At 45.4% G+C, this 22020-nt stretch overlaps 1 pseudogene across 1 annotated transcript in view; it reads right to left on the bottom strand.

The window, feature by feature from the left end:
* Positions 1-5267: 5267 nt before the first annotated feature.
* LOC144785210 (GTPase IMAP family member 4 pseudogene) overlaps positions 5268-22020 on the bottom strand; it is a 107784-nt pseudogene continuing 91031 nt past the window's right edge. The window contains exon 3 of the transcript XR_013601810.1: positions 5268-7174. The product of XR_013601810.1 is annotated as a GTPase IMAP family member 4 pseudogene (transcript). The remainder of the gene's footprint in view (positions 7175-22020) is intronic.

Below are 22020 nucleotides of genomic sequence, written 5' to 3'. Positions count from 1 at the left end.
ACAAAGACAATCACAACTACATTCTATTATCTTATTAAGCTGGACGCTGCAAACATTTTGCCCTGTTTATGTCCTATGGCGACTTATCAACAGTACGTCACTCTTTTCTGCATATAATCTAACAGACAAACAGATAACAATGGCACAAAGGGAAGCAAAATATACAATGCTACGTATTGAAAAACTGGACAAGTTACATTTTACTGTGGCAGAGTCACCATCCACAGAATGGTTAATCCATGGCCATATAACACTACCGGTCACTACTTTCCAGTTTCAGCATTGCCTAGAACAACAGCAGGCAAATATGAAGTGATGGGCAGGGAATTCATCAAGGAACTTTGGGACATGCCATGCAGATTTCAATGTAGGAATGGGGACACAGAAGTATTTCTTAGCGGTACCAACTGCAAGGATTCCTTAAGTGGATCTCTCATATGCCAGGATATAATGCTTCACAGAGCCTGTAATGGTTCAGTCTGTAACTTATCATGCCACTTGAAAGGTTCCATAGATGCAATGAATAAACCGGTGTTCAAGTTGCTTTCGATTGGGAGTTACTTGATGCTGAACGATCAAGGTTGTTGTGGAATGTTCCCAGGCATCGCATATCTTGTCACTGTAAGCTCCAGGATTACATGCTGTATGCAAGTATTGTTTCCACTGACCCATACAGTCAGGGAGGCGCTGTTATGGCATTTGTTGTATGTTTCCTTTATACAGCTTGATACTCTGAGCCGATTGAAAGCCATGCATTTACAACAAACCGTGCCCTTAACCTCCACCAGAGAAACTTAGGATCACTAGGTTGCGATGTCCTCGGCTGAGATACCAGGCACTCCACACCACTGGAATCAAGCTAGCCGGGCTGATGAGAGGTGTTACCTCGAAACCGGGCCGGTCCTCGGATGCTTGTTTCCGTTCTGGGAAGGACATGGCTTTTGTAGTTCGGACTGGACTGTTCCCATGGGGCACAGGGTCAGCGCTGATTTGCATATCGCCATTGTCTAACCCAGGGTGGTGTGGAGTGGAAAAACGATGGATTTGGGCCCAGATCTTTGGACTGGGGTGAATGTGTGACATTGATCCACATTCTGTCCATCACTGTTGTGTTTGCAATTACCGCTCTAAGTGTACTGGGGATGCTCAGACGTGAGTCCCAGGCACTCCACACCACTGGAATCAAGCTAGCCGGGCTGATGAGAGGTGTTACCTCGAAACCGGGCCGGTCCTCGGATGCTTGTTTCCGTTCTGGGAAGGACATGGCTTTTGTAGTTCGGACTGGACTGTTCCCATGGGGCACAGGGTCAGCGCTGATTTGCATATCGCCATTGTCTAACCCAGGGTGGTGTGGAGTGGAAAAACGATGGATTTGGGCCCAGATCTTTGGACTGGGGTGAATGTGTGACATTGATCCACATTCTGTCCATCACTGTTGTGTTTGCAATCTCGGCTGAGATACAGGCACTGATACGAACAAACTGCCCTTTCCATTTCACAGAAATGGTGTAACGTTTGTTTAGCATGTCTGATACGACGGGTATTGTCCACCTTTTTAAGACCATAGTTTCTGGACTGTTAAGTACCTTTCAGACAGTCCTCCGAGTTGTTCCTAACTTTATACACTCCATATTCTGAAGCATTTTTGAAGTGTTTATGCTGATCTTGTTTCTAATAGCAGGTAAAGAGAAAGGTAGCCTGATTGTCTATTTTCTGCTTCGCAATGGACGTCCCAGTCACCAAGGCCATTGAACGCATGCTCTTGGATCGCCGATACCGTGATCGCATGGTACTCCATCTGGGCACACCTTGTCTTAGAGAACTGAGCGAGTCTTGGTTCTTGTGATTTAGACCAGTCTGGATCGACTGTATTCTGCCTGTCCTCCAATGCCTGTTATGTGGACAAGAATGCGTGTTGGATCTCTGTCTAACACTTCCAACAATTGCGCCACCGGATGCCGATACTTTACTGGACCCAATAACGACCCATGTTCTGCAGTGTCCTCAGAGTATTATGATGTTGATGCCTGCAATCTTAGAGCCACCACAGGATGCTTCAGCTGCTGTCGGGAAGGATACCGGCTCCTCAACAGATTCTCAGGCCTTTGATGACACTAGTACATTCCCAGCAATGGCTATGGTGAATATGGAGTAACATCTGTGCTCGATTGACCTGGTCTGTGAGGTGTTGCAGGGACCGTCGTCTTCGATTGCAGGCAACAGTAATGTTGCATCTTCTAGCCAGGACACAAACATTTGGCCCAGTTGGCTCATCTTGTTCTGGGAAAATTTGACATTTTCAAAAAAACAACCACATTTTGAATTTTAAACAAATAGCACTTTTTTTGCTAAGCTGCATGGCTTTCAGTCTCTCATTGTTCGGACTATATATACAAACGTATTTAGTACAGACTTCTATTGCATGCACTATTTTTCATTTTAGCTTTTTAAAGAAAAATGTACACTTTTAAGTACTACTTTTTATGGACTTATTATTAGTTGCGTACCATGTTTAGCAGTACGTAGAATATTTTAGTATGTCATCCAGTCGGATGAAGAGTGGGTGTTATGTTCCATATAGGTACTCCAATATAGGCTCAGGTAGTCACCTCAACTTTCACTTATATTCTTCCCTACCATTACACTGCATAACAGTTCTTAGTACTGACCTTTTACCTAGTTACGGGAATGTCCAAAGAGGACATGGGTTTTTCTCCATTAAGATTAAGCCCCAATAATTATGCATGAGGATTCTTGGAATCACCCACGGCAGCAGGCCTACCATCTCCTACATATTAACTATGTATAAGGGTAATTCCGTCTGAAATCCTAGTCAGATATCACACAGCAAGGTATATCCCCAGGAGGTAGAACATTGTGTATATATAAACCATATCTTGCTGAGATAGTCAGAGTAGAAAAAGACTTCCATGCCGACACACTGACATGAGATGCTAGGGCTCCTGCACGCAGACACTCCAGTTCGCAGTGCTCTAACATGTCTTGAGGGGTATCCATCTCAAGACCAAGACAGTGTCCCACAGTCTCTCACTTCAGGTAATGGGGGCGACTTTATCCTAGAGGGATTCTTTGCTTCACACTCACATACATGCTAGGTACACTTAGGTACGTCTAGTTAGGGTCGCATCATAGGAGTACGCACTTTACTGTCATGTATTTTATAGACTTGCCTCTATACATTGTTTTAGCACAATGGTAGAAATCTACCATCCTTTTACTCTGTAAGTACTTATAATTATTTATATCTGTTACTGTCTAGTGGTTGTTTCAGCACACCTATTTTACACTAGAATGATGCTGACTCAATAAATGCTGATTGAAAAACGTCCTCACCGTTTATTCTGTGTATCTCTCTGAGATGACGTGAGCACGAGTGACTGAGCAAAAAGTAGTACACTGTTTACAAGATCCTGGGGGATCCGTGTTGTCATGTTCGATAGTTGCCAAGAACTATTCTCTTCTTGGAAAGAGGGGTTTCTAGTGGCACTGTGAGCTAGCTGGTATACAGGCTGATATATTTAGTAGGGATTTTCAGAATCATTCTCACTCCAATCCTACAGTATATGTTGTCTAAACGCGCAGATTCTATATTGGTTTATAGGAACTACACAACAGTACCTAGATTTGGAGATAAGGATAGTAAATCTTTGGGGCATATTCACAAGCCCATAGCATTACAAGTGTATCACATTTTTTGATGCTCCAGTGGTACTTTATGCAAGACGATATTTACAATTGCTACACTAAGCCACTCTGCGTGGCTTAACACAGCCTTGTAAATATGGGCCTATGCGACACCGTTTTCTGTGGCAAAGGGGCATTCAATGGGTGTTGCTGTGGGTGTTCCTAGCAACACCCATGCCTTTTTGACACTGCTCCAAATTTACATGGATCTGTAAATCTGAGGTAGCACCAAAAACTACTGTCTTTCAAAAGGAGGCATTAATGTAGCACAACAAGGAGAAATACTTTTATTTCTCCTTGTTTTCGGCTCTTACTATGTGTGCTGCATTCTGCAGCACTCATACAAGTAGCAAAAGGCCATTAATGATTGTTTTTGTGCAGGAAGGTGTCCTTTCCTGCACAAACACAATCATCCCTGCAATGCAGGCACCATTACCTATTGGTGCAAGGATGCCTGAGTTGGAGCTAGGCAGCTTTTTTAGCGCCGGCGCAGGGGTGAGCATAGGGATGCGCTGTATTCTTGTTAATACCTGCATCCTTGCATTCTGCAAATTACAAAGCTTGGCGCAGCAAAATTGCTTGCGCACCGTTCTGCTCTATTTTCACGTAAATATGCCTCTATATTTACTATATATAATCTTTAACATTATAAAGGTAGTTGATATCCTGCACTCAATGTAGCTGCAGGGTGATATTAAATAATCGGGATGAGATTTATCAGGGGATTGCATTGCCCTTGCATCACGCAGAGTGTCGCTAGGGCAACGTAGTCCGAAAAGCAGATGTACCAAGCAACGTAAGGCCATCTTGCGTGGCACTACATCGCTTGGTAAATCTGGAGTAACGCAAGGCAGGTAAGTTGCTGCCGTGCATTTCTCTGCCTTGGGAAGGCATTCCATGGATAGAGCATGAGTGTTCCCACTCAGCCACCCATAGATTTTGACACATTTCCAGATTTACCCACCCTGTTAAACCTGGGAATGCATCAAAATGCTACGTCTTCCCAGGTGAGGCACAATGAGGCAAAACATCTTTATTTCTCTTCAGTGATTACTCTTTCTAAGTATGCTGCATTCTGCAGCACACTTAGAAAGAGGAAAACCCTTAAGACGCTTGTTTATGTGCAGGAAGGTTTCCATTCATGCTAAAAAAAAACCTGCCTGTAACACAGGCACCCTTGCACAATGGCGCAAGGGTGCCTGCATTGGCGCTAGGCAGCAGATTGTGCACCAGTGCAGGCAGATAGCAGGAGTGTGCTATACATTGATAAATATGGTGCATTACTGCCCCTCTCCTTTTCACACATCGCAGTGCACCACAGCAAGTGGATTTGCTGCATTTCGTTGCGCAAAACTTTGATAAACCTGGCCCACAATATCGTGGTAGAACACTGTTGCACCCTTTGATAAAGTAACATAGAAAATAAGTGAGAAATGGGGTATGTAAATACGGTTCAGTATGACATTATGCATGTAATTCTAAGAAGGCAGGCACAAGAAAGTAATTCCATTATAGTGATTGTTCCCTATGGAATCACGTAAAAAAAAGATATAAAGCCAGGATTGATTAAAAGACTTTAAGAAACAAAACAGTTGTCAGAATAGAGACTACCTTCAAATGGAAAGGTTATCAAACGAAATGCATTTGCTCCAAATTATCCAAGCTGTATTGAGTATGTATACAAATCTTGTCTATGGCTACAATGAACTAAAAATAATCAATTTTGCACTATAATTTTAGAAAAATTCCTTTTGCACCACACATAGCCCTTCACTGCACCATTTCTTGTTTTATGATCATTAAATCACTATTTTCTTTTTGAATGCTCTGCTTCTGTGTCCAGCCAGTTCTGTCCTTGAGATTTGGCAGACTTTTTCACATTATTCTGAATTCTCTTTTAAAATGTCTTTGCTCATTTGCTGTGCTGCTGAATAGTGCTGTTGGATGCTTTTCAGAACACAGATTAGTTTCCAATTGCAGTCGATGTTTTATGCTTTTGCGTGATAGTCAGGCTTCCTTGTCCTCTGTGTTTCAAGTTTATTTATTTTTGCATAGTTACTTAAAACCATTGCAACGTTATAGAACTTTCAATACAAATCATTGTTGTTCACCAATAAAACTGTTGGTACACAGAATAAAAATGCAGTGCAGTGCTTACGTAGCTAGTATAAAATGGCTGAAAAACATTCAATATGCACCACTGGTCTATGACAGTAAGATCGAGAGTCCTGGAAGTGTGCAGTACACTACAACATGACTAGTGTAAAAAATAGTTGATAAAACTCTCAGTCTGCAACATTTGTATATGCCATTAAAACCAGGCGATTTCTTATCCACTGTGGGTTTTACCTGAACTTTTAAAATATTATAATTCCGTCATAACTGTTCAATAAATTACTTTTATCGTGGTTCTTTTTCTGTAGACCTGGGTGGTGATTCACCAGAATCTGAGACCCCGTAGTGTAATGCCTATTCTGACTTCGATATTTAATGAGTACTTAATGTGTACTGTTCATTTCTGAATTCTTCTTGAACATCTCTTCAAACGATTGTCTTTGTTTTTCTCCTTTCACTGTAAGTGGTTCACTCCTTTGAACCGTGATTTCTAGATCTCCTCTGTTGTCATTATCTTCTTTCCATCTTTAATGATGAAATTGTTTAGTGTTGTTCTTCTTTAAATAACCTTTCATTAGTTCCTCCTGGCTTATATTTGCCTCTTCCTGCATCTTCTTTAACCCCTCCTCAAACTGTTGCTTTAGTTTTTCTTGCGCTATCTCAAGTGGGTTTCGATGTTGTCTTCGTCGCTCCTCTAGTTTCTCCAAGTGGATGTTCTCAGCTTGGTCATACATCTCCCTGGTGTAGCAGGTCCAGTTGTTCTGCTTCACCATCCTGCCAATCATGGTGAGAAGCTCAGTGGCATGTGCCTTTCGTTCTTCTGGGGAGGCTCTGTTGTTAAAGGCACAGTACCGGTTCCCACATTTCTGAATGAGACCCTTCAGTTCTGCGCTGTCTGAAGTTCCAACATATTCTTGTATGGGCACATCTTCCAAGTCATCTTTTCTTGTGAACAAGACCACCATGTACCTCGCTGCTTGATCTCCAAAAGTATCTTGGATTCTCTGAATGGTTTTCTTCTCTTCCTCAGTATATCGGCCGATCCTCACCACCAGCACAATGGCGTGGGGACCCGGAGTAGAGAAGCTGAAACATGTTCTGGCCTCTTGAATAACCTGTTCAGGAGAACATTCCATATCAAAGATGCCCGGGGTGTCAATGACTACTACATTCGTCCCTCTCCAGTTGATTGTCTCTTTCATATAAGTCTTCTCTGTCCCTGAAAAGGCTCTGGAATTAAACTTTTGTTGACCTATAATAGTATTAGCCGATGTGCTTTTGCCAGCTCCAGATATTCCCACAAGGACCAGTCGCACTTCTGATTCCACACCATTTAGGTTTATCACTGTTTGATCTGTTAAGAAATAACAAATGTATACAATTGTGAAAGCATAAACTGTATATGGACATTTGAACTTCAGATATTATAGTAGCACTTTTGTAATTTTGAAACTAGCACACATTTTACTAAAATTTGCATAATGCTGCATGGAAATCTCTGGAGATCTGCATTGTGGAGATTGTGAATTCTTCGCTGTATTGCAATACAGGGCAATTCAAGTGCAACCACAGAGGGCAGATCTTGATACTTTTTGGAATGGCCACCATATTTGCACAGATTCTTTCCTAAGAGAGACCATGTGAGACATTGAGACAGTGTGAGGCCTGAACATTCTGTCCACTGGGAAAACGAGTGACAGGAGATGCGTTTTAGAGGCACATCATGAGGTGTAAAAGACATTGTAGACACGTACTCTGGTAAGAGGTAATTTGAGCTCTGTGTGAAAGAGAGTTTGCACCCACTTCATTGGAAAATACATTCACTGTATGTACAGGTAAACGTTCAGCAACATGATGGAGGAGAAGCAAGCAAAGAATGAATCTGGTGCAGAGTGTGGGAAGAGCAAAACGTGCTACAGGCTAATGCTGATGACTGACGAATGAGTCAATGGCAGAAGGATTAATAGCGGGGATTTAATAAGGAGCTGTGAAAACAAGGTATCTTCTTTGTGACAAGGTAGTTACTTGTGATTATTCTACACTAATGTGAATCCCACACCCAGTGCAGTACTATAATGTCAACACCAAGATTATCTTACTTGGAGAGTGCACTGGTAAAGAACACCAACATATATTTACTTGGCAAGTGTACTGGTAAAGGGCACATTGTGGATTGTGTGCTGCTTGTTTTAGTCTGCTCACAATTATATCATGAAATGAGTTGGGTGACATTTTCTAAATTATTTGGAAACCTTGTTTGTAGTGGGTATTGATCAGGGTATGAGAAGGAAATGGTACAAGGGCAAAAGTCTTCTTTTTCTTTAGATGGACAACACATTTTCATATTATTAATGCCAGAATTGTTTTTCATATTTGCTACTTTAAATGCCACCATCGCCACACAATCCTCATTCAAAAATGTTTGTCTCTTCCTATTCCTATTCAGATTCTGATGTTTATGTTCATTATTATAATATAATTGTGCTGCACCTCAGCCTGTGCATACTTTCCATACAGTTAATACCATTCCAGTAGGTGAACGTTCTTTTTCATGCACAGTCCTACTCACCTTTTATATAGACATGGGCAGTGAACTTTGCTCCGTTTGCAGAGTTTGAACAGCTTTCCGCACACCACGGAGCACACGTGGTTCTCAAAAACTCTGCTCCACAAAGCGGCGCAGAGTTTTGTCCTCGCTCGCACTTGCCAACATTATGTTGGTGTGCACAAGCGAGGAAAAACCAACACTAGACCACCTCCCAGCTAGATTTCTCACCGCGGGAGGTTGCAGATGGTGGTGAACACTTGCATTGAGAAGTCATCCGTTCGCATTGAGGAAGCTGCCACAAAAGTAGAAAATCTACTCAAGTGGCAGAAAGAAGCAGTGCCCTCTTGCAATGCGCATGGTGCTATTCGCACCAATTTTCCACAGTAGGACAAACACCTGCCGCTACAAATCAGCACAAGCGGCGCAACCTAATACACTCTCTTGACTTCCTCTGTCTTAGAGTTCTCTGCCTCTGCTCCTTTTCTATGGATATATATGCCTGCTGAATAATTATGCCATTTTATGACAAACCCAATGCATAATGCTTCTCAGATACATCCTTATCTTTAAGCTCTCCATCATATGGTAATGTGGTATGGTTACTGGTGCATTTGACATTAAAGGCCACGTGGGGCAATCCATTGGTATCATCTTTCATTTGTCTGTATGGCTTCCATCACAGGCTTCATGTCCTCTCTTTTTAACAGGGTATTTTTCAGCAAGTTCTGCAAGAGAACCATGTCTCCCACCTAAAGAAATACAGTGGCCTGTCTTCTAAATTTCTTCAATATCTCCTCTTTCTGCAGGAAGGAGGACATTTTGGTCAAGTTGTTTCATACTCTGATATAGTTCATGGTTCCACTGCAGTGCACATTATGAGCTCACTCAATATTGATTATCTCCACTATCAGCTGCAGGATTTGGTGAATAATAGCTGTAGGTAGTCCCTTGAACAGATATGTTTTAGCAGCTTAGGAGTTGTAATTTGAAGCCCAGCTTTTGTTTCCTTCTTTTTGTAACTAACGTTTTCCTTTCTATCAAAAAGTACCAAAATGAGTATTGTTGTTTTTAAGTAGCATGAGTATTGTTGTGCAAATTGTGTAAATATGAAACATGTTTGAAATGTGCCGTAATAGATTTTAACTTAAAATACTTTAGACAGTTTTGAACTTGAACTACTGTTTTACATTGGAGCCTGACTTCTCTACCTCCATATTCCTCATGCTCATATGTGTCTGCTTGCCCAGTACTCCAAGGCTTCTCAATTCCATTGATATAACACTCTGTCTTATTCTGCTGATCCTGAATTGTTTGATTTCCCCTTATCTGCCAATTATTTAATATTTGCTTTCGTTCTCTACAGCCCTTACCCTATTTGGTCACAAAGGGCTGACTAAAGGCAATATGTAAGGTCCCTGCAATATTTCGTCAGCAGGTGTAGGAGTTGCGGTTTGATATCCACCTGTCAATGGTGAATCCTATTTCTTCAATGTAGTTATAAGTTACTGCCCACTGCAGCTGGTGAACCCTAATCTTAGTAAATCTCTTGAAATCCATGGGCACCCTTTTCCTTCATTTTGTTTCATATCATGTCAATCCACGATGGGCACAGGAAACGCTAGTTTCGCTAGTCATTAGCCTTATTCAGTACACCAATGGAGCAATCAGCTTTGTTAGTGGTGAGGGAGACCATAACTGGACACTACATTGCCCTTAGTTTGTTTGCTGCCCATCTCTGGAGCCAATGCATGATCGTTTACAGAATGCTCTCAAACCCCATCACAGTCGATGATCCTTAAGCAGTGGTATCTTTATTGGGCTCACTCCGAACGCATGAAAAAACACCAAACCTGAAGAAGTTTCTGCCCCATCATTCAGTACAACGGGATCAACCCAGATTGGCCAACTGGATGACTCCTTTTCCCTAACATGGCAGGTTCTTTGTATTGAATACTCCTTATCAGAACAGCTGGGTATACTTTATACATGATCTAGCAGTACTTATACCTTCATTCTTAGTGTCGGTGGTGCCACTTATCAAGTCTGTTTCCTGCCAGCATGGCGACGTGCCGTCTCACTTAAACCAACTGCACTTCCATGGGGGAAACAGTCTTTACAAACTGCCCTTTATCACGTAATACCACTAACAGGCATTCTTAACAACACATATGCCTTTACCATGCATGCCTTTATCACGCAAACATTAACATAGCTTGAGCCTTACCCACGCGTGCCTTTACAACAAAAATGTAAGTATTTCACAGGTAAGAATTATATATATATATATATATATATATATATATATATATATATATATATATATATATATATATATATATATATAGTCAAGTCAAGTCAAATGGTCTTTATTCGGATATAAAATATCCATAAAAGTACAAATCATCACCACCAATAGGACATAAATATACAATCGGCATAAACACATACATAAAAACAGGTTGGATATTTCAGATCGAGCGTCATTAATGACATGAGGCCAAATGTGCAAAAAATAGCAATAAAGTGCAAATAAATGCTACATATACATTGTTTAAACTACAGAGCTAACAGTATCATTATGCAAATTTGCAATGCGAAGACTTTGAACTAGATGCAAAAGGCGGAAATCATAAGCCCATTAAGTCCTCTTAATCAGTGCAAAAAGGCAATTACAGATAAATCACATATTCTACGGTGTATTCATGGAAGCTCGAGAGCATACCACAGATTGCAAAAATGAGCTTACTCGGAAAATCACATCATCGCTTCCTAACAGCAATATTTCACGAAATGCCAAATTAAAATCAGTAATAGCATGTACCTTAAAATAAGGAATTAAATACTGTTTAGTGTATCTGACATAAAATGTGCAAAAAAATAGAAAATGTAACAATGTTTGTTTACAACCAATGCCACACGGACAGGACAGGTTCTCTAAATTGTTATTAAAACCAATCGGAAAGCAAAGTGAGTATTTTATACTCCCATCCCTGAGACGAAAGAGCAAGCTCCTATTCCATCTCCCAATGCTTTTCCTGAGATATTCCTGTGGCATATTATATTTATTGCCAGATAACACCAAAATGGGGGTATATCTGATAATTGATGCTTTGCGGAGCTCCGTATCTCTTCTTTCCTTGCGATATAAGTCATACAATGCCCCTCTCACAATTTTTAAATTTATACCGTCTATAACTAGGGGAAAGAGGAAAGTATGCTCTAGTTTCACACTGATCAGGAAGGGACAAGGGGAACCCATTAGATCGCTCCGGACCATGGGTAACAAGTATTTTTCAAAACAACAAGTGGTCCTGAGCATACGAGAGATAGGGAGAACAATGGATATATATAGATCACAATGGAGCTCTATATAGTTCAAAATTCCTTGACCAGCCGGACAAGGAATATTTATTGGTTCAATTGATTTGTAATATCAAAAATACAAACAAATAACCCAAGAAATAAGGGTTACATTGGGGCACAGTCCTGTGCCTTAAAGGGAGGAAAAGGTGGGAAAGTAAAGGTAAGTGGAGAAAATTTAAGTGGAGAAAATTTATCAGGCAAACAGTGTGAGCTTGCAGGTCACTGGTTTAAGTTATACATTTAGCAGTGTATCCTGGAGTCATTCATACAACCAATAGTATCAGGGAAGTACATGTATGAACTACTCTAAGGTCGACGTTTCGATCCCCAGCTCAAATATCATGGGATCATCATCAGGACAAGTGTAATAATGTTGCCTGAACACAGTTATATACCACACCCAGCGGTTGACTTGAGATGGGAATGGCTTCAGATGAGAAAGTTCGAGGGGGGCAACCACGTTTATTCTTAATGGGTAAATTGTTCCATGGAGTGTGGTGATACAGTCTGTAGGGGAGCTCGAATTAGTGAAGCCCAATCTTTAGGGGTTTCAAGGTGAGGTGACAGCAGAATAACTGGTCTTGTGATTAATAACTTGGAACATCTGGTCCTATGGCAGTATTTTACATAGTTTTTGGTATCTGCATAGGATTTGCAGAAGTCTGTTTCAGAGAAAAGAGAATGCAGCGTGGTTTGGTTGTTTCTTTATGGAACCTGTTAGTTCGTGGGCTGGGTCGCCGTCCTACAGCGTCTCGAATTAGCGCTGAATCAGGAAGTGCGGCCAGGCGATTAACTGGTCCGCGATGGTGGAGAAAATTCTCCGAGGCGTCGGTCACTCGAGCAGCTCACAGTACTAGTTTCACACTGGCCAGGCTTTTCTTTACTGCGCCGAGCCAAGGTATACAGCTACCCCTGTCGCAATTGAGGCAATCTATGATTATTTCCTGTGTTAAAATTGCAGCGGGGTTTCGCCATATCTTTAGCCAGAATAACGCTGGCCGTGATTTAATAAAGTCCTCCACATAAGGGAAATTTAGTTCTTTATGGCATATGTAGGTAGGCGATGAGATTTGGGCCCCTAGTACTTTTCTATATTACAGTTTATTTGGTTGATGTTTAATCCCATAGATCTCCTGGCTTTTACCTCACCCCAAAACCCAGTTACATCTTTAAGTGCAGCGGTGCATGCAAGAGAATCCCACCGCTCCTTCAATATCTCCTCTGTGCGCAATTTAGTTGCTTTCTTGTAACGTTCTCTCAGAACTCTAACTAAAGTCCTATCCCCGGGTTCCCCAGCTAATGCTTCACGAAGTTCACGGTTTGCCCGTGAGCAAGTGCCATCGAACCATCTAGGGTTCTTACTCGAGTTCGTGACAGGTTTAGAGATTTTGTGTTTAATACCAGCGCATAACCCGGTAAAGGCCTGGATAATCTCTGTGCCTGAGCATCTACTTAACAAGCACGTCTCCACAACTAGGGGATAAGATTTTATAGTACGTGCAAGTAGGGCCTTGTTGTCTATGCCCTTCCAAATCACTTTAAGTTTGTCGGTCGATGCTACGAGGTTCTTTGCCCCTATTTCTTTCCGTTTTGTAAATGTATTAAAAAATCTAATAGTTGTCAGAATTGGATTGTGGTCACTATAGCTAGTGCATAAAACTTCAGCCTTGACTAAACAGCTCTCGAGGGAGGAAGATATAAAAATATATTCAATGGTCGATGAACAACCACGTCCTCTAAAGGTAGGCAATGGATCTTTATCAAACATACAACCAGCTTTATCCATAACTTTGGTTAAATCCCGAGTGGATAGGTGGTTATGCAGTTATTCCCCTCTTTTACACGGAAGTACCCGGGCAGATGTAACAGCAGGGTTATCCATTCCTTTGTGCAAATGTGCATTAAAATCCCCCCAAACAGATTCCATCCAATTTGCCATACATCTGTTCATCTACCAAATTATCAATTTAAATCAAATAAATTGATAAAATTCCTATTGGGCAGTTATGTAAAATCATTATTATAAAAATTGATTAAACATAGCGTGAGCCCGTTTGAATAGATTGTAGCCTGAAAGTTGCCATCATTTGTCTCCAGGGGTCTGATATTACTTCCTGCAGGGATCTTTATCCATGTGGATAGTCCCCCACTGGGTCGGCCAACATCAGGTCTAGATACAATATTATTGTAGCAAGCAAAACCCTCAAGAAGCAAGCCACTAGTGCACCATGTTTCTTGAAACATTAAAATGTCAAAGTTACTAACCAAGTTAGTCCACTCTACTATATTCAATTTGGATTTTAGACCGGCAATATTCCAGCTAAGCATATTTAAATTTTGATCTAAAAATCTGGATTCACTAATGACAGGACAAGGTAATAACGATTCTACCCGGCAAACTTTTTGAGGAGTACCAGTGGACCTAGGTTTAGTCACAACCTGATTAACCATTTGTACATCCAAGGGCCCTTCTGCACTGAACAAAGGTTTGCTTGGTAGTCAGTCCTGTCTCTCTAAATCAGACAGAACAGTGAACCGGTTATATACAGAGTGTATCAAAGTAGCTGGGTTATGAACTCTCTGCTACGGTCTATAAAAGAAGCCAAGTGATAATGAGGTTATGACGGTTGGAGTGCTAAAGTGGTCGGTATTGCCTTTTAATTTGCATTTCACCAGGGAAGGATACCTAAAGTTCACGACTATACAGTCACCCATGATGTTCTTAACTGAAGGTCCTTCCCATCCCACCCGTCGCACCATCAAGATTTCATTAGCAATCTCCATACCCGTCCCCTTATACTTAGTTAGCCAAGCAAGACACTTATTTTTAAGTTGGTTCCAGGACTCACTTTGATCTTCTTTCAGGGGGGTACTCCGGCTAGAATTATGACATAAGGGCATGCTTATGGGGGCAAATGAAGAACAGCCTCAGCATGTTTTTTAACCCGTGTATCAGAAATAAGCTTAATGTTTGGATCTGACACCAATTTCGTGGGGGCTGACACAGATAAAGCAGGTGGGGCTGCTGTGAGCGATGAAATATGACTTGGAGGCCTATTGGCCACAGATACTTTTTAAAAAGGCAACGTGCTAACCATGGTAATAGGCGTGGGATTAGAGGACAGACTGTTCTTTTTGCCATCACACTTTTCACATGTATTAATAGAACCAGATGTAATACAGTTAACACTTCCACCCACAGGGCCCTCCATGTCTTTCAAAAGTCGTTCACCCCTAATTTGATCAATAATAGTAACCCCTTTTCTTTTGGCATCCTCTTTCTTCACCAAGCTTTCCAATCTATCCAAACGTTTAAAAATAAGATTAAACTGTTTCTCCATTAGACTTTTCAAACGATTAAAAGTAGAGTCCACTATGGTGTCAATTAAGTTTTCATTTGGCCTTCCTTGTATGCCATTTACAGATATTGGCTCAGTTTGTGTGCAGATGGAATTCAATGGAGCTCCCGTTAAGGTTAAATCTACGGTGCTGTCATCTGGTTGCATGGTTGTACTGACTGACTCCCCGTTTGTTACAGTTTTTCCTCGTGACCACATACTCAACGGAGTTGGTTGCGTTTTATTTCAGGGAGGTTGCTTCCTCTTGTTAATGGACATTTTTGAAGGACCTCTCTTTCTATTCTCCCCTGCATTCTTTATATTTAAGGCCTGGTTGGTGGCACTAGTATTAACTTCGGGGTCCCGCTGGGAATCTGGGATGTCAATTGTATTGTTGTCAGTCACAGAACTGAGATGAGTCGAATTAACAATTGTTATAATCGGTGATAGCGGCAAAGGGGCTGAGGAACCACCCTTCTCTGGGCCATCAGGCGTGTGTAAATGGGATACTAATTGGCCCATTGACAGTCTCCTCTCGGTGTTCTCAATCTCTGTAGTGACCATATTGAAGGCATTTTCAAGCATGCTTTCAAAAGAGGAGGGGATAGTTGAAGAACTCCTGGGGCCCAGGATGGATGTAATTGCTGTGTGTTTCCCCATGATGTTATTATGCACTCACCTCGCTCAGGGCTTAGAGGGGTGGCCCAGCCCGGCCTCTGCCGGCCCCGGACGGCCACAGACGGTCCCGCCCTTGTCCCGGCGTGACCCACGCGCGATCCCGCGACGCGGGGGCTCTGCTCTGTTTTTAGTATTAAATCTGTTTTATTAGGTATACTCAAAACAGCAGACATAGACAGAAGGGTGCCTACAACCCAACGGGCCGGCTCAGTAAAGCGGTTCTATGTACTCATATCAATGAATCACTGCGGGCGCGTCAGAAAACATAGGAAAGAGGGGAGAAGGGGGAGGGGGAGGGGAAGGGGAAAGTGCGTGCTCAGGGCGCTGTGCCTCCATCGCAATGGACGCTAGTAGTTACATGGGCACCACCCACCCTGCTACCCCCGACATCCGCCGCCCCCAGCCTCCAAGCCCTGAGCTGTGTGTCAAAGAACGGGACTGGCGCAGGACCGCCAATCCCAATGCCCCAAAGCCACTCTGCATACCCCACCAAGGACCTCCTACTCATGAGTCTCTTAGGTGACCCTCTAATGTCGATTTGATAGGATAATCAATGCCACCATATAGGCCTCAGCGTCAGGCAAGTAGAACACCAAAAATTATAAAGAAGAAAAACACCCAGTCCCCTCCCACACCCCTCCCTAACCCAACGTCTCCCCCACCCCACCCCCCACCCCAGTTCCAGGTCCGAACCTCCCCAGCCAAGGGAGTCACCCATCCAACTCCTCAGCCCTCAGTCTGGGACAAACGCAGTAGGCGCAGGTACCTAGGACACGTGATTTCTCTAAATTCCGTGGCTAATAGGGAAAGGAATGGCTGCCACAGTTCTGCATATTTGGCCCCCTCACCCGCTTTGATCAGTGATAGTTTTTTGATGCCAAGGACCGCCCATAAGCAATAAAGCCATCCCTGGAACGTAGGAGTATGCGTGGTACGCCACAGCGACATGATGTTCTGTAATGCGGACCAAATAGCGATGGTGATCAGTCTGCCCCTGCGGGACCTTAGCGGGTATGTTATAGGATTTGGCAGGCCCAACAGGACATAAGAGGGGAATCGTGGGATTTCAGTATCAAAATGGGAATCAACTTCATCCAGGACTGACTTCCAATAACCCTGGAGGTGGACAAAGTCCCAGAGGTGGTGGACCAAGGACCCCCGTTCCCTGCAGCCGCGCCAGCATGACGCCTCTCGACTGTGATCCATTTTGCGTAGTCTTTCTGGGGCATAGTACCAGTAGGAAACAATTTTGGTGAGAGTATCAGTCAAACCCATGTGATAGGCGGAGTGGCGTGCGCGGTAGTAGATACCGTCCCAGTCTTTGGCGCTGAGTGCGCGTCCCAATTCCCGCTCCCAGCAAGCCCTGCAAGAATTGTACACCCGGGAATACCGATCTAATAGCATGCGGTAAAGGTCAGAGATGAGGTGCTTATCCGCCGTCCTTGTGATCAACCAATACTCATAGGGGCGCAGACGCCTATCGGCCCCTGCTCGCACCTGACTATTAAGCGCCCAATGCCGAGCCTGCAGATACCGGAGGCGTTCCGTTTCCGGCAGGCCATAATCCTGTTTGAAGGTTTCGAAGGGCATGATCCCATCCCTGCTGAACATGTGGAACAAAACTCTACATCCCGCAAGACACCAATTCCCGTAGGCCGTGACATCCTGTCCCGGAGTGAAGTCGGGGTTCTCCAGTAAGGGAGTAAGCGGGGATGGGAAGGTGGTCAGCTCATGTTTCAGATTGGTGCTATCCCACACCTCCAGCAGTACCCTCATGATATAAGAAGCGTAAAGGTTAGGGGGTCTATGTTGCTTGCGGAGAAAGGGGACCTCCTGCAGCGGGCGGCCCGCTATGGCCTGGTCTTGGAAAAGCCAATGCTTCTCCGACTCCCATCTGCTCCACTCACAAGCGTTCGCAGTTGGGTCGCTTGGTAGTACAACAGAAGATCCGGTAGCCCATAGCCCCCTTTTTCAGGAGGCAACGTAGCCAACCTGAGTTTCATTCTGGGCTTCCTGCCGTTCCATATGAATTGTGCCAGTTCGGCTTGCGTCTGACGAAGCCAGCCTTCCGGAGGGCGCAGGGGGATGGCCCAAAAGAGATAAAGAATCTGCGGCAAAACCGTCATTTTTACGGCCACCACTTTACCCAACCGCGACAATGGTAGATGTTTCCACCGTCTCAGCTCTTTGCGGATAAGGAGACGCAGGCGCGCATAATTGACCCGGACCGTATCGAGCAGCGTAGGTGCTAGGTGGACGCCTAGGGACGGACGTCTGGGACCAACGGAACGGAAAGCACCTTTGTAGTTGGGACCGGGTGTGCGGGTCCAAAGAGAGGTCCAATGCCTCCGATTGGGCCATGTTAACCTTAAACCCCAACACCCTGGCGAAGGCATCAAGACTTTCAACGCAGGCAGGCAAAGAGGTGCTCGGGGAGGACAGAGACAGAAGGATGTCGTCAGCATAAAGGCTGATAGTGTGTGTATATGCCCCAAATGTAATACCGTGCACCTCCCGGTTGAGCGGCATCAGTTGTGCCAATGGCTCCATGTATAGGGCAAAGAGCAGGGGCGACAGCGGGCACCCCTGTCTCGTGCCGCGCTCTATGGGAAAACGGGGAGACACGCACCCATTAACCTTGACCGTGGCTGTGGGGAAGGAGTAGCAGTTAAGGATCCACCTCGCTCCGAGTTCTTCAGTTGCAGCGCGGGGACACGCTTTGGCGTAACCAAGCGCTTTACAAGCTACCCTTATTATTATTATTATGTGCGAAATTTGACGCCCAGACCCGCCTTCACCAACACCTGCTCCAGATAGGGCCAGTGGACCCGGTCAAGCTCTTTCTCGGCATCTATTGCAAGAAACATGTAATCACCCTTTGTCCTCGTGGCCTTCTCTATGAGGTGGAGTGCTCTCTTTGTGTTGTCCACTGTCTGGCGCTCAGGGATGAATCCCGCTTGATCCGGGTCGATTAGACCCGGCATCAACGGCGTGAGTCGGGTCGCCAAAATGCTAGTGTAGAGCTTAAGGTCCACGTTGAGTAAAGAGATGGGCCGGTAGGCCTCGCAGCATGAGTGGTCTTTCCCCAGTTTAGAGATGACCGAGATGGTGGCCTCGAGGAGGTCCCCCGGAATTGAACCTTGGTCTACAAAGGAGTTAAAGAGGGTGGTCAGCAACGGGGCCACCTGCGGGCAGAGAGTCTTATAAAAGATGGCGGAAAAGCCGTCCGGACCCAGAGCTTTAGCAAGTTTGAGACGTGAGATGGCTGCACTCACCTCTTCAGGCCTAATAGGGTGGTTCAGCGTCTCCGCCTGTTCTATGGTCAGGGACGGGAGGTGAATGGATGCCAGAAATCGCTCTCCCTCCGCAGGGTCAGCGACGACCCCGTGTATAGGGAGGTGTAAAAGGCACTGAAGGCCACTGCGATGTCCGAGTCCTCGGCGACCACCCTCCCCTCCTGTGTTGTGATTTCCTGAACCGTTTGTCGTTGCTGTACTTCCCAAAGCGCACGTCCCAGCAATCTGCCACATCGGTCCCCCCCAGTGTAATATAAATGTCGCACCCATAGCGCTGCATACTCCGCCCGGTCCTGGTCGAGCGCTGCCAGTTGCTGCCGAACTGGTCGCAGCTGCCGCCATATTCTCGGTGCCTTGTACGTTGGTGCATGTGTTCAAGTTCCCGTGTCCTCCGTGACAGCTCCTCTCGTTTGCGCGCGCTTTCCGCGTTCTCGGCCGCCGAAACTGCGATCTGCTCGCCCCGGATAACTGCTTTAAGGGCCGCCCAGTGCGTAGCCAGCGAGGTGTCCTCGGTGTTGTTATGCATTAGGAAATCTTTGATAATCCTCTTGATTTTTTCCACGACCTCTGTGCTGTGTAGTAGTGTGTCGCGCAGTTTCCAGGAACGTGGTGTGCGAGTCAAAGGCGGGAGGGAAAAAGCCGCCACTATGGGTGAGTGGTCAGACAAGGCCGCGGCGTCTATTGCAATCTCAGAAGCTAGCGCATGCATGGAAGAGGAAGCTAAAAAGTAATCAAGGCGGGCATAAGTTTTGTGTGAGTGAGAGTAGTATGTGTATTCCCTCTTGTCTGGATGAAAGCACGCCACAGGTCTACCATACCCAATTCCTTCAATCTAGCCAGTCCTTCATCGGAGAGGGCACCAGCCTGCAAATAGCGCTGACCAGACCTGTCCTGCAAGGTGTCCATCACTAGATTCAGATCCCCGCCAACCAGAATGTGTCGATCAGGGGATGTGGTGACCTCAGTGAGGGCTGTTTGAAGGAACCTTTCCTGATGTTCGTTTGGGGCATAGACAGAACAAATCGTGAAGGTTGCCCCTCTAGAGAGAATCTATAGGATAACAGCCTCCCTTTCAGCTCTACCCCTTTCTGTAGGACCTTCCCTCTGAAGCGCTGGGCCACCAGTATCGCCACCCCTGCCGTTTTAGTGGGAGAAGAGGAATAGAATTGGTGTGGGAAGCAGCGAGACCGCATCCTAGAGCAATCTTTCTGCAGAAGGTGGGTTTCCTGCAGCAGGCAAATGTCCGCTTTAGAAGCCTCCAGCAAGGAGAGCACTGCCTTTCGTTTCACCGGGTTGTTAAGCCCTCTCACATTTAGTGTGAGGACCCCTAATTCAGTCGGGGGCATGGGGCATTATACGGGGTGGTGAGACCCCCCCGTGGGTCATATCAAATGCCAGCCAAGGACCTCTCCTCCGAAGCCAACCCCCCCCTACCTATAGCAAGGAAAGGTCCCCAGTGCTGCACCAAGGAAGCCCCGGACCTGGAACCCACCCACCCCACCCCACCCCCAACCCCCCACCCCAACAGAACCCCACAAGAGGAAAACACAGGTAAACAAACAAATCAGAACATACTTATTGTCCATCATCCGAAGGTGATTGGTGAAGAGAAGAAGGGGGAACGTTAAAAGGTGATACGGGTGATCTCCACCTGGTCTCCTCCGGCACCCAGCAAACAAAACCCCCCGTACGGGCCCGAGTAGTGCTGTGACGATTTAAGCGTCCCCAGGAGCCACCGTCACCAACGCCACAGTGGCCGCAGCATCTCCCCTCTCTTTCAGGCTTAAGGACCGGTCAGGCCTCGACGCTGTCGCTTTTTTGCCCACTGATTGCTATTCCGCGGAGCACCTGCGGCGTCTTTGAGATGGGCCACTGACCTCAGACGGGGTAACTGAACTATCCAAACTCAACATGGAAAGAGCCTCTTCCAAAGACCGGACCTGGACCAGTTTGGAGTTCCACTTGAAGATGAGTCGAAACGGATGCCCCCATGAATAAGGGATCCCTTGTTCCTTCAGATGAGTCGTGACAGGCTTGAAGCTTCTCCGCTTAGTCAAGGTGGAGGCTGCTAGATCTTGGAATAACACCGGACTATGATTCCTAAACTGGAGGGGGGAGACGTCTCATGCCTGCCGCAGTATTCTCTCTTTTAGCTGGAAATCATGAACACACACGAGAATGTCTGGAGGGGGGGGCCTTGGGGCCCCGGGGCAGGCCCACTCGGTGCACCTGGTGCATCTTGATCTCCAGCGGTTCTTCCACCTGCAAGATATGCTTAAAGAGGGCCTCCACATACTCCCGCAGATCCGTCCCTTCACCTTTCCATGGGACCGCCCTGATTCGGATGTTGTTCTGCCGGGATCTGTTTTCCAAATCCTCGGCGTGGGCTTGGAGGTCAAGATTCTGTTCCGTGAGGCGGATCACATCCAGTTGCAACCGTTGAATGTCTCCCGCGGTCTCCAAATCATGCTCTTCCAGGGTTGCAACGCTCTCTCCCACCCCGTCTACATCCCTTCGCAGGTCTCTCATGTCTGACGCGAGTTGGGAACGCAGTTCTGTGATGTCCTCTTTAATAGCCGCGAACAGTTCTAGCATGAACGTCTTTGTCGCTGGAGCATCGCCATCCTCCCGGCGCGGGGATTTGTCCATTCCCGTTGAGGCCGGGTGCATGGGAGTTTTTTGAGCAGTGTCCTTTGCTGGTTTGTCCTTCTTGAGCCTGGCCGATGCCATTTTGTCTTTCCTGGTAGTTCATCCCGGTGACAGTTGCAGGGCTATCCCACCCGTGCGGCCTCGGGCTCAGGTATCGACACGCTCTGTCCCCCCGGACTAATCTATTGTGCCAAGTACTGCTCCCTCGCCCCCGCGCCGGTCGCCGATGCACGTTCTTCCGGCGGGGCCTCCTCCACTCAGGGGTCCCTGCGGCCGAGTCGCGCTGCGGCCGGGGACCACGTCTTGGGCCGGGAAGCCAGATAAGACA

This window comes from Lissotriton helveticus, chromosome 10 (genome assembly GCF_964261635.1).
Source record: "Lissotriton helveticus chromosome 10, aLisHel1.1, whole genome shotgun sequence".
NCBI lineage: Eukaryota > Metazoa > Chordata > Amphibia > Caudata > Salamandridae > Lissotriton > Lissotriton helveticus.
Note: the sequence above shows the minus strand (reverse complement) of the source record. Positions and strands in the feature narration are given on the sequence as shown.